The sequence below is a fragment of the Stegostoma tigrinum genome, chromosome 10, assembly GCF_030684315.1.
Source record: "Stegostoma tigrinum isolate sSteTig4 chromosome 10, sSteTig4.hap1, whole genome shotgun sequence".
NCBI classification, from domain to species: Eukaryota; Metazoa; Chordata; class Chondrichthyes; order Orectolobiformes; family Stegostomatidae; genus Stegostoma; species Stegostoma tigrinum.
Genome location: NC_081363.1, coordinates 40,894,699 through 40,906,876, shown reverse-complemented (window position 1 = coordinate 40,906,876; position 12,178 = coordinate 40,894,699). Strand labels below are relative to the sequence as shown.

General features: G+C 44.1%; 1 pseudogene; it reads right to left on the bottom strand.

Annotated features, from left to right (window-relative positions):
- Nucleotides 1-12,178, bottom strand: part of LOC125455545 (60 kDa lysophospholipase-like) — an 80,730-nt pseudogene that overhangs the window by 53,978 nt on the left and 14,574 nt on the right.

Below are 12,178 nucleotides of genomic sequence, written 5' to 3'. Positions count from 1 at the left end.
ATTGACCCCTAAATCATACATTACTGGCGTGGCTCAAAGCGCTGCCACAGGCATTCTATAATCTGAAATAACTGGCCTCGAAGGAAGGAACCCCATGAGTAGAATGTTTAAAGAAGGTAGCCAGTTACATCCTCTCAATAAATTTACAACATCTGATGAACCTTATCCAGGGAGAAAAGTATGGGCACCCACAACATCTGCCTAAGCCCCGTGAGATACTTGCCCGTGGATGACGTGGTATCTATTGGATATTGATAATAGGGCAGGAAGTACCAAAATGTATAGACAGGGGAAATTAACAATGGAGGACAAGTTGTCAAAGATTGTCTGACAAGATATGATTTCCTCACAGAGCCATGTGAATTTATTATGGATGGATGGTTCCTCAGTTGACAGCTGCTACAATTAATCTCACGCAAAAATCCACTGTGATCATTCATTTGATGATACACTGGATTGTTATGGTATTAGTATTAATAATCGTTACTTACATTGTAGTTTAAATTTTCTAGAGTGGGTTATACATGCTTATTATACGTTCTTATGCATCTGCACTGTCAAATATCATCAAGCGTGGATTGTAAATGATGGGCTGAAGGGCTAAAATTCTTGATAATAGTTGACAGCTGCCTAACCTCGAATAAGTGTGTGAACATTCTGAACATTCCTATACATGCTGAAGATGGCTTATAGAACATAGAAAAGTACAGCACTGTCAGGCCTTTCGGCCCACGATGTTGTGCTGTGGAATAATCCTAATCCAAAAATAAAATAACCTAACCTACACTCCCCTCAATACGCTGCTGTCCATGTGCATGTCCAGCAGTCGCTTAAATGTCACTAATGACTCTGTTTCCACAACTTCCACTGGCAATGTATTCCATGCGCTCAACTCTCTGGGTGAAGAACCTCCCTCTGATGTCTCCTCTATACCTTCCTCCTAACACCTTAAAACTATGACACCTCGTGGCAGTTAATCCTGCCCTGGGGAAAGGTCTCTGGCTATCAAATCTATCCATGCCTCTCATCACCTTGTACGCCTCGATCAGGTCACCGCTCTTCCTCCTTCTCTCCAGAGAGAAAAGTCCGAGCTCAGTCAACCTCTCCTCATAAGACAAGCCCTCCAGTCCAGGCAGCATCCTGGTAAACCTCCTTTGGACGCTCTCCAAAGCCTCCACTTCTTTCCTATAATAGTGCCACCAGAACTGGACACAATATTCCAAGTGTGGTCTCACCAAGGTTTTGTAGAGCTGCAGCATAACGTCGTGGTTCTTAAACTCGATCCCCTTGTTAATGAAAGCCAAAACACCATATGCTTTCTTAACAACCTTATCCACTTGGGTGACAACTTTGAGGGAGCTATGCACTTGAACACCAAGATCCTGCTGCTCCTCCACACTGCCGAGAATCCTGCCTTTAATCCTATATTCAGCATTTAAGTTCAACCTTACAAAAACGCATCACTTTGCATTTATCCAGGTTGAACGCCATCTGCCATTTCTCAGCCCAGCTTTGCATACTGTCAATGTCTCGCTGAAGCCTTCAATAGCCCTCGATACTATCAACGGCACCACCAACCTGTGTGTCACCAGCAAACATACTAACCGACCCCTCAACCTCCTCATCCAAGTCATTTATAAAAACTACAAAGAGCAGAGGCCCAAAAACTGAGCCCTGCGGGACACGACTCAGCACTGACCTCCAGGCAGAATATTTACCATCTACAACCACTCTGCCTCCTGTCAGCCAACCAATTCTGAATCCAGACAGCCAAATCACCCTGTATCCCATACCTCCTGACTTTATGAATGAGCCTGCCGTGGGGAACCTTATCAAATGCCTTGCGGAAGTCCATGTACACCACATCCACTGCTCGACCCTCGTCAACCTGTCTCGTGACCTCCTCAAAGAACTCTAAGATTCGTCAGCCATGACCTGCCCCTCGAAGCCATGCTGACTCCCTTTAATCACGCTATGCTTTTCCAAATAGTCATAAATCCTATCCCTCAGAATTCTTTTCAAAGCCTTGCTGACCACAGACGTAAGACTGACTGGTCTATAATTTCCAGGAATTTTCCTATTCCCTTTCTTGAAAAGAGGAAAAACATTTGCCTCCCTCCAATCTGCCAGTATGACTCCAGTGGGGAGTGAGGAAGCAAAGATCTTCACCAGCGGCTTAGCAACCTCCTTTCTCGCTTCCCGGAGCAACCTGGGATAAATCTGGTCTGGCCCTGGGGACTTATCAATCTTCATGTTCACCAAAATTTCTAGCACATCAACTTCCTCAATCTTGATCTGTTCAAGCCGGTTTTCCTGCTCCTCAAAGTTCTCATTTACAACAAGGTCCCTTTCCTTGGTGAAAACTGAAGCAAAAAACTCATTTAGGGCTTCCCCTATCTGCTCAGACTCCACGCACAAGTTCCCTACGCTATCCCTGATCAGCCCTACCTTCTCCCTGATCATTCTCTTATTCCTCACGTATGACTAAAATACCCTTGGGTTCTCCCTAATCCTTCCTGCCAAGCCTTTATCATGCCCCCTCCTGGCCGTCCTCAGTCCACTTTTGAGCTCCTTCCGAGCAAGCCTGTAATCCTCTAAAGCTGTGCTAGCCCCTTGCTTCCTCCACCTTACGTAAGCTGCCTTTTTCTTTTTGACGAGAAGTACTTCTGTTCTCGTCATCCAAGTGTCCTTAATCTTACCCCTTCTTACCTGTCTCAGAGGAACAAATTTATGCATCACTCGCAACAACTGCTCCTTAAACAGTCTCCACATGTCTGTTGTGCCCTTTCTGTGGAACAATTGCTCCCAATCTGTACTTCCCAACTCCTGCCTGATAGCGTCATACTTCCCTTTTCCCAGTTAAATATCTTCCCCTGGTACCTGCTCCTTTCCCTTTCCATGGCTATGGTAAATGTGAGGCTGTTGTGGTCACTGTCGCCAAAAAGTGTTCTCCCACCACGAGATCTGACACCTGTCCTGGCTCATTGCCGAGCACCAAATCCAAAATGGCCTCGCCCCCTCATCGACCTGTCCACATGTTGACTAAGGAAACCCTCCTGAACATACCTGACAAAAACGGCTCCATCCAAATCATCTGCACTATGGAGGTTCCAATCAATATTGGGAAAGTTGAAGTCACCCATAACAACCCTGCTATGTTTGCACTTTTCAACAATCTGCCGGCCTATGAGTTCTTCGATCTCCCTACTGCTATTTGGGGGTCTGTAGAAAACCCCCAAATAGGTGACTGCTCCCTTGCTGTTCCTAACTTCCACCCATACTGACTCAGTCGACAAACTTCCTCGGCAACCTTAACCCATACCACCTCAGTAGACGAGTCCTCATCAAAAGTTCTTTCAGCCACTGTTATACTGTCCTTGACTAACAAAGCCACACCTCCCCCTCTTTTACCATCTTCCCTGACCTTAATGAAAGATATCTAAACCCTGGAACCTGCAACATCCATTCCTGACCCTGCTCTATCCATGTCTCCGAAATGGCCACAACATCGAAGTCCCAGGTACCTATACAAACTGTAAGCTCACCTACCTTATGCTCCTGGCATTAAAGTAGACACACTTCAACCCAGCTTGCTGTCTGCCAGCACACTCCTATGACAGTGAGGTCCTGTCCATGTCCTCCCTATGCTCATCCTCCTGTGTACTAGGACGACACCTCAGTTTCCCATCACCCTTCTGAGCTAGTTTAAATCCACCCAAATAGCACTAGCAAATTTCCCACCCAGGATATTAGTGCCCCTCTGGTTCAAGTGGAGACCATCCTGTTTGTAGAGGTCCCACCTTCCCTAGAATGAGCCCCAATTGTCTATGTACCTGAAGCCCTCCCTCCTGCACCATCCCTGCAGCCACGTGTTCAGCTGAAATCTCTCCCTGTTCTTTGCCTCGCTATCATGTGGCATGGGTAACATACTAGAGATAACCAGTTTGTTCTAACTCTCAGCTTCCACCCTAGCTCCCTGAAATCCTGCCTGACATCCCTCTCCCACCTTCTACCTATGTCGTTGGTGCCTATGTGGACTACGACTTGGGGCTGGTCACCCTCTCCCTTCAGAACCCCAAAGACACGATCCGAGACATCATGGACCCTGACCTCTGAGAGGCAACACACGAATCATGAGACTCTTTCATTCCTGGCAAACCTTCTATCAATCCCTCTAACTATTGAGTCCCCAATTGAGGCTTGTTTTCTGTTATTGCTTTTCTGTACCTTGCTCTAAAGAGAGAGAGTTTCAAGTCGCTGGGACTTCACCTTGCTGGTCATTGGACAGATGGTTTTGTTGGTTCAGTTGGAGGGCAACCTACTAATAACAAGTTGACTTGGAGGAAAGCTTGCTATGAATGAACTGCCCAGCTGATTTTGGCAATTTCCGAAAACAAAACCCTCTAAATTCATCCAGAATGAAACCTGAACTAATTTTTGGTGTTATTTTGTGTCTTCAAGATTACAGATAACTATGCATGATTAGTGACTTGACCATATGTGTCAGATTATCATTGCAACTGGTTTTGGAACTGCTTTGCTGTACCCTTTTGCCTTCTAGAATAGCCTATTGTATTGTTCTTCAGAAAGCCAATCTTCGAAGGGAATGATATTTTCATTCTCTTTTCCTGAAGAGTACTTATTCTTCCATGTTACTGACTGTGTATGTTAATCAATAAAGATGAAATAATTCATTAAGTTTTGTCTTGATAATGATGCACAATTGTGTTTGTTAAGAACTTTCGTTGATCTTTTGGTTGAGAGCCTTATACAAATAATGTATTTAATCGGTCAACTGGGAACCAGAAAAAATATTTTTATTCAGTGCTGTGAACTGTGGTATAATAGGACTACAACAATAGTGCATTCCTCCAGCCTTGGTCATAAACATAAAAGGGAAGGCTATTCCTGAGAACCAAAATTGAAGGCATTGTTAAATTCAAATTGGTACGTGAATAATTAGAAAATAACAACAAGAAATACACCAGAGTTCTTGAGCAGGAAATTACTAAGACATTTCTGCATACGGAAGGCTCATCACTGAATGATTTTCAAAGAATTACTGAGATTAGGCCAATTTGATGAAAGGGACACAATCATTTTTGCCTTTATTAAAAAGCAGCTGAGCAGTTGAGAAGGCCAAAAGAAAACTAGATATTTCTCATGTATTGAGAGTCCAGAGGAAGTAAGCAAGGTGCCTGGGAGTTACTTGGGTGTTTTTTTTGTCAAAAGGTGACATAAGTCTCAGCTACCTTGCTTATTTTCACAAAGGGAGGGGGTGAATTTTTAATTTTCTTTGTAAAATTACTTCCCTAAGTGCATCATATGTAGGTCTATCTTCTATCTAACAAGCAAATTATTTTGTTTTACCCACTCAAATTCTACAAATATTTGCCCAGGCTGCTTCTGGGTGTTTAAAGATTTCTCCCCATAGAGCTACATCATTCATTTGCTGTTGATGAGTCAAAGTTCTGGAGGTTCCTCCCACAGACCACTGTGGTGTCCCTACCACATCAATGTCAGCAGTTCAAAAAGGTAATGTACCCTCAGCTTTTCAAAGGAAATTAGGGATGGGCAATAAATACTACATTTGCCCATTTTACCACCAAACCCAATGAATCATTATGGACTTCAGTAAAGCCTTTGATAAGGTTCCACATAGTAAGCTACTGGAGAAAATACAGAGGCATGGGATTGAGGGAGACTTAGCAGTTTGGATTAGAAACTGGCTTTCTCTAAGAAGGCAACAAGTGGTGGTTGATGGAAAATATGCAGCCTGGAGTCTGGTTACTAGTGGTGTGCCTCAAGGATCTGTTTTGGGACCACTGCTGTTTGTCATTTTTATAAATGACTTGGACGAAGGCATAGGTGGATGGGTTAGCAAGTTTGCAGATGACACTAAAGTCAGTGGAGCGGTGGACAGTGTGGAAGAATATTGCAGGGTGCAGGGAGTCTTGGATAAACTGCAGAATTGGGCCAAAAGGTGGCAAATGGTGTTTAATATGGATAGATGTGAGCTGATACATTTTGGGAAGAATAGGAAGGCAGAATCCCAGGTCAATGGAAAGATTCTTGGTAGTGTGGATGTGCAGAGGGATCTTGGTGTTCATGTATATAGATCCCTGAAAGTTGCCACCCAGGTTGATAGTGCTGTTAAGGCGGCTTATGGTGTGTTAGGTTTTATTGGGAGAGGGATCGAGTTCCGGAGCCGTGATGTCATGCTGCAACTGTACAAAACACTGGTGCGGTCTCGTTTGGAATATTACGTGCAGTTCTGGTTGCCCCATTACAGGAAGGATGTGGAAGCATGGGAAAAGGTGCAGAGGAGATTTACCAGGATATTGCCTGGTCTGGAATGAAGGTCTTGTGAAGAAAGGCTGAAGGACTTGGGTCTGTTCTCATTGGAGAGAAGGAGGCTAAGACGGGATTTAATAGAGACATAAAAGATGATCAGAGGATTAGATAGAGTGGACAGTGAGAGTCTTTTTCCGAGGATGACGACTTCAGCTTGTACAAGGGGGCATAGCTACAAATTGACGGGTGATAGATTTAAGACAAATGTCAGAGGCAGGTTCTTTACTCAGAGTGGTAAGGGCGTGGAAGGCCCTGCCTGCCAATGTAGTGAACTCAGTCACTTTAGGGGCTTTTAAACAGTCCTTGGATAAGCATATGGATAATGATGCGATAGTGTAGGGGGAGGGGCTTAGATTAGTTCACAGGTCAGTGCAACTTGAGGGCCGAAGGGCCTGTTCTGCGCTGTATTGTTCTATGATTAGCAAAAACAAATGAGTTGCTTAAAGAAAAAAATTCATTTCCATGTATTTATTAAATCATGTTTTATCTAAAGTGAATAAGAAGAGAAAACATTATGCACAGCACTACAATATTATTTTGCAACTGTACCTTTTTCTTCTCCTCTGTAGTCAGTTCAGTCTTGCCCAGTGTAGAGGACAATTTGGCCAAAGCAGCTTCAGGTGTCATGTCGTGTCCCAGAATAATGCCAAGGTCATTAAGAGCCTGAAATCAAAAATTCAAGAGATGTAAAATAAATTCAACTCGAAATGCATGAAACCTATACTATATGATCAAAATAATTTTGGAGAACATAACATAGCTAGCTCTGTAATAATAACGTGTAGAGCTGGATGAACACAGCAAGCCAGGCAGCATCAAAGGAGCAGGAAAGCTGATGTTTCGGGTCTGGACCCTTCAGAAAAACGGTCCAGACCTGAAACAACAGCTTTCCTGCTCCCCTGATGCTGCCTGGCTTGCAGTGTTCATCCAGCTCTATACCTTGTTATTGCAAACTCCAGCATCAGCAATTACTAATAGCTCTGTAATAATTTCTTGTAATTAATATCAGAATTAATGCCCAATGGCACAAATCAGCAGGCATCTAAGTTATTGATATTAAACCTTGGACATTCACAGAATTGTTGGAGTGAAGAATGAGTTCATTTGGTCCATTGAATCTGTGCCAGTTCTCCAAATGAACATAATGAATTAGCACCATTGTCTGTCTTTTCACCATAATTCTGAATATTGTTTCCATTCAAATAGGCATCTAATGCCTTCTTTCATACATCAGTTGAACTAGTTTCCACACTTCTTGGCAATAATAATGTTCCAGATCTGAAATACTTGCTGTTTGAAAGAGCTTTTACTCACGTGACATTTGCTTAATTTTCAAAATACTTCAACATGCCTTAAATCTGTGCATTTTCATTCTGAATCCTTTAATGAAAGGGAACAGTTTATCCTTATCCACTGAGCCCTGTCAGGACTTCCAAAACTTACATTAAATTTCCAATTAGCTTTCTCTACTCCAAGGAACAGTCCCTACTTCTCCAATCGGTTTTCATCCAAGTTTATCATCCCTGGAAACATTCTCATTAATATTTTCTGAGCCCTCTCCAATATGTTCACATCCTTCCTAAAGTGGTGCCGAGAACTCTACATAATATTCCAGCTGAGGTCTAATTGGTGTTGTTTTCAAATTTAGCATAACAATATTATTCCTGCTCTTCAATGCCCTTGTGATAAAGCTTAGAATAACAGAATACTAAACAGAATGCTGAGTTGTCAGGTATTGGATTTAAGATCCCATGGACATAGCAAGAGTGGCATCAAATCCCACTCAGACCTAACAGATATTTTACAAACATTGGTTGACCTCAGTGGAGTGTTATGTACAGTTTAAAGCAATGTAGAATGGAAAGGTTGTGAATACATTGCAGAGAGTGAAAAAGAGAACTTTTAAAAATTTTTATTCATTTGTGGGATGTGGGCGTCACTGACTGGCCAGCATTTCTTGCCCACCCCTAGTTGCCCTTGAGAAGGTGGTAGTGAGCTGCCTTTTTGAACTGCTACACTCCTCCTGCTGTGGGTTGACCCACAATGCAATGAGGGAGGGAATTCTAGGATTTTGACCCAGAGACAGTGAAGGAATGGCAATATATTTCCATGTCAGGATGGTGAGTGACTTGGAGGTGATGTTGTTCCGGTATATCTGCTGCCCTTGTCCTTCTAGATGGAAGTGGTTGTGGGTTTGGAAGGTGCCATCTGAGGATCTTCGGTGAATCTTTGATGAATGTCAGACCATAACACATGGGAACAGAAGTCGACCGGTCAGGCCATGGAGTCTGCTCTGCCATTCAATGAGATCATGGCTGATCTGATAATCCTTAACTCCACTTTCCTGCCTGATCCCCATAACACTTTGTTCACTTGTGATTAAATCTCTGCCTATCTCAACCTTGAAAACAGTTAATGATCCAATGTACACATCTGTCTAAGGTGAACAGTTCCACAGATTCACTACCCTCTAAGATCAGAAATTTCTACATATCAGTGTGCTATCTGAGATTATGCCCTCTGGTCCTAGATTCTCACAAAATGGGGGAAGAAATCAATTACTCCACTTTTAACCTGTCAAGCCTGCTGAGAATCTGATGTTTCAATATCTAATTCTTCGAAACACTGAGTACCGGCCCAAACTACTGATCTTATCCCCATGAGAAAATTCCTCAGACCCAGAATGAACTTAGTGAACCTCCTATGGATTGCTTCCAATACAATCATATCTTTCCTTGGATAGAATACTAGAAAATTATTTCTTATATGTGGTCTAACTGGTAACTTGTGTCGGTTTAGCAAGACTTCCCTATTATTATACTCCATTCTCTCGGCCTTTGCTATTACCTATTGAAATGGCAAGCTAGTATTTTGCTGTTTTATGCATGAGGACTCCCAAATCCCTCTATGCCTCAGCTTTCTCCATTTGAATAATATTCAGCTCCTCTACTCTTCCTGCAAGAGTGCATAACTTCACATTTTCCCACAGTATAATCCATTTGCCAAGATTTTGCCCAATTACTTAACCTGTCATGCAAACTGGAGGAGCAACACCTCAGGAGCCTACAGCCCAATGGCTTAAATATAGAATTCACCTGTTTTAAAAACTCCCCACATCCCCAGCCTCATCTCATCTCATGTCCAACACTCCTCTCATTCCTGCCTCTTTGACCTGACACAACCTTCTCTCCCACCTATTTGCCCCACCCATCCCACCGACAAATTTCACACCGCTCCCTACCTGTACTCACCGATTACTGTCCCACCCACCTTCCCTTAGCCCCACCCCTCCTCTATTTATTTCTGAGCCCTCTTCCCCTTCTCCATTTCTGAAGAAGGGTCCCAACACGAAACGTCAACTTTTCTGCTCCCGTGATGCTGCCTGGCCTGCTGTGTTCCTCCAGCTCAATACTGTGTTGTCACTGACTCCAGCTTCTGCAGTTCTTACTATATATCCTTCTGCAGACTCTGTCATTCTCACCACTTGCCTTCCCACCTATTTTTGTGTCATCTGCAAACTTGGCTATAGTATGTTCACTTCCCCTCATCCAAGTGCGTCACAGTGGCTCTGTGGTTAGCACTGCTGCTTCACAGTGCCCAGAACCCTACTTTGGTTCCACTCTCAGGTGACTGTCTGTGTGGACTTTGCAAATACTCCCTGTATCTGTGAGGGTTTCCTCTAGGTGCTCTGGTTTCCTCCCACAGTTGAAAGATCTGCAGGTTAGGTGGATTGGCAATGCTAAATTGACCATAGTTTTCAGGGATGAGTAAGTTAGGGTTAGCAAATGGGGACTACAGGGCTTCAGGAATGGCGTGGGTGTGAGTGGGATGCTCTTCAGTCAGTTGTGGACTCAATGGGCTGAATGGCCTGCTACAGCATTGTAGGATTATAGAATCCCAAGTCATTAATATATATTGTAAATAATTGTGACCCAAGCACTGATCACTGACACTCTGCTACTTACAGCTACCATCCTGAAAATGTCCCCTTTATTCAAACTTCCTGAATTCTATTAGTTTGCAAATCCTCTATACATGCAGCCTCCAACACAATGAGCTTCATTTTTTTAATTAGCTTAACAGATGGTACCTCAAACACTTCTGGAATTAGTGAGGAGTGTGGAGCGAATGAGGGAGTCGCGAGAAAGCGGCCCATGCAAAAGGCAGACAGGGGTGGGAAGGGAAATATATCACAACTCCCCCATCCACTCCACTCTCCCCACCAACCCCTCCACCACCAGCATCTTTCCCTGAACCGCAAGACGTGCTACACCTGCCCCTATGCTTCACCTCCGTTCAAGGCACAAAACAAACCTTCCACATTAGACAGGGATGCACATCCAATGTGGTCCATTGCATCCGCTGCTCCCGATGTGACCTCTTCTACATCAGTAAGACCAAGCGGAGGCTCACAGACCGCTTTGTAGAGCATCTACACTCTGCTCATGACAAACGACAACAACTTCTAGTCACAAGTCGTTTCAACCCCCCTCCCAGATAACAAAGTGTGGAGCTGGATGAACACAGCAGGCCAAGCAGCATCTCAGGAGCACAAAAGCTGACGTTTCGGGCCTAGACCCTTCATCAGAAAAGGGGGAAGGGGTGAGGGAACTGGAATAAATAGGGAGAGAGGGGGAGGCGGACCAAAGATGGAGAGAAAACAAGATAGGTAGAGAGGAGAGTATAGGTGGGGAGGTAGGGAGGGGATAGGTCAGTCCAGGGAAGACGGACAGGTCAAGGAGGTGGGATGAGGTTAGTAGGTAGGAGATGGAGGTGCGGCTTGGGGTGGGATGAAGGGATTGGAGAGAGGAAGAACAGGTTAGGGAAGCAGAGGCAGGCTGGACTGGTTTTGGGATGCAGTAGGGGAAGGGGAGATTTTGAAGCTTGTGAAGTCCACGTTGATACCATTGGGATGCAGGGTTCCCAAGCGGAATCTGAGTTGCTGTTCCTGCAACCTTCGGGTGGCATCTTTGTGGCACTGCAGGAGGCCCATGATGGGCATGTCGTCATTGGGGAAACCAAGCAGAGGCTTGGGGAACACTTTGCAGAACACCTCTGCTCGGTTTGCAAAATACAAATGTACCTCCCAGTTGTGAACCATTTCAACTCCCCCTCCCATTCCTCAGACGACATGTCCATCATGGGCCTCCTGCAGTGCCACAATGATGCCACCCGAAGGTTGCAGGAACAGCAACACATATTCCGCTTGGGAACCCTGCATCCCAATGGTATCAACGTGGACTTCACAAGCTTCAAAATCTCCCCAATTATTCAGTCTGTTTCCTATCACTTTGATGTTTTCACCCACTGATAAATATCACACAAGTTCCACAAAACTAGTGAACATAACCAGTACTCTACTACAGCCTGTCCAAAATCAATTAGAGTAATAGATTCAATGATGTGCCTTATGCCTCTGTCTTCAAACACAGGCAAAGTAGAAACATAAAAGAGTGCTCTCCTTTAATCTGCCTTCTAACTGCCTTACTGACAGAGTTGGCCCTCACTGTCCCCATCAAATGTTGGTTCAGTCCAGAGTTAGTTAAAGACCCACCTTCCAGCTGTAACAGAGCACCTAGGGGTATACTGGTTGCTTGTCAATGACATACTAAGAAGGCATGCTCATGTCTATCACAGCCACTGCCCATTCTCAAACTGCTGTTAAAATCATACCAACTATTTCCATTAACCATTCACATGCCTCACTAAAAGAGAGATTCTTTGATTTATTTTTGGAAGGTAATATTCCTGCTAAGTGCTGCACCTGCACCATCTAGGCAGGTGTGAAGGAAGGGCCAAGCTCAATGTTTTGTTAAAGGGCTGG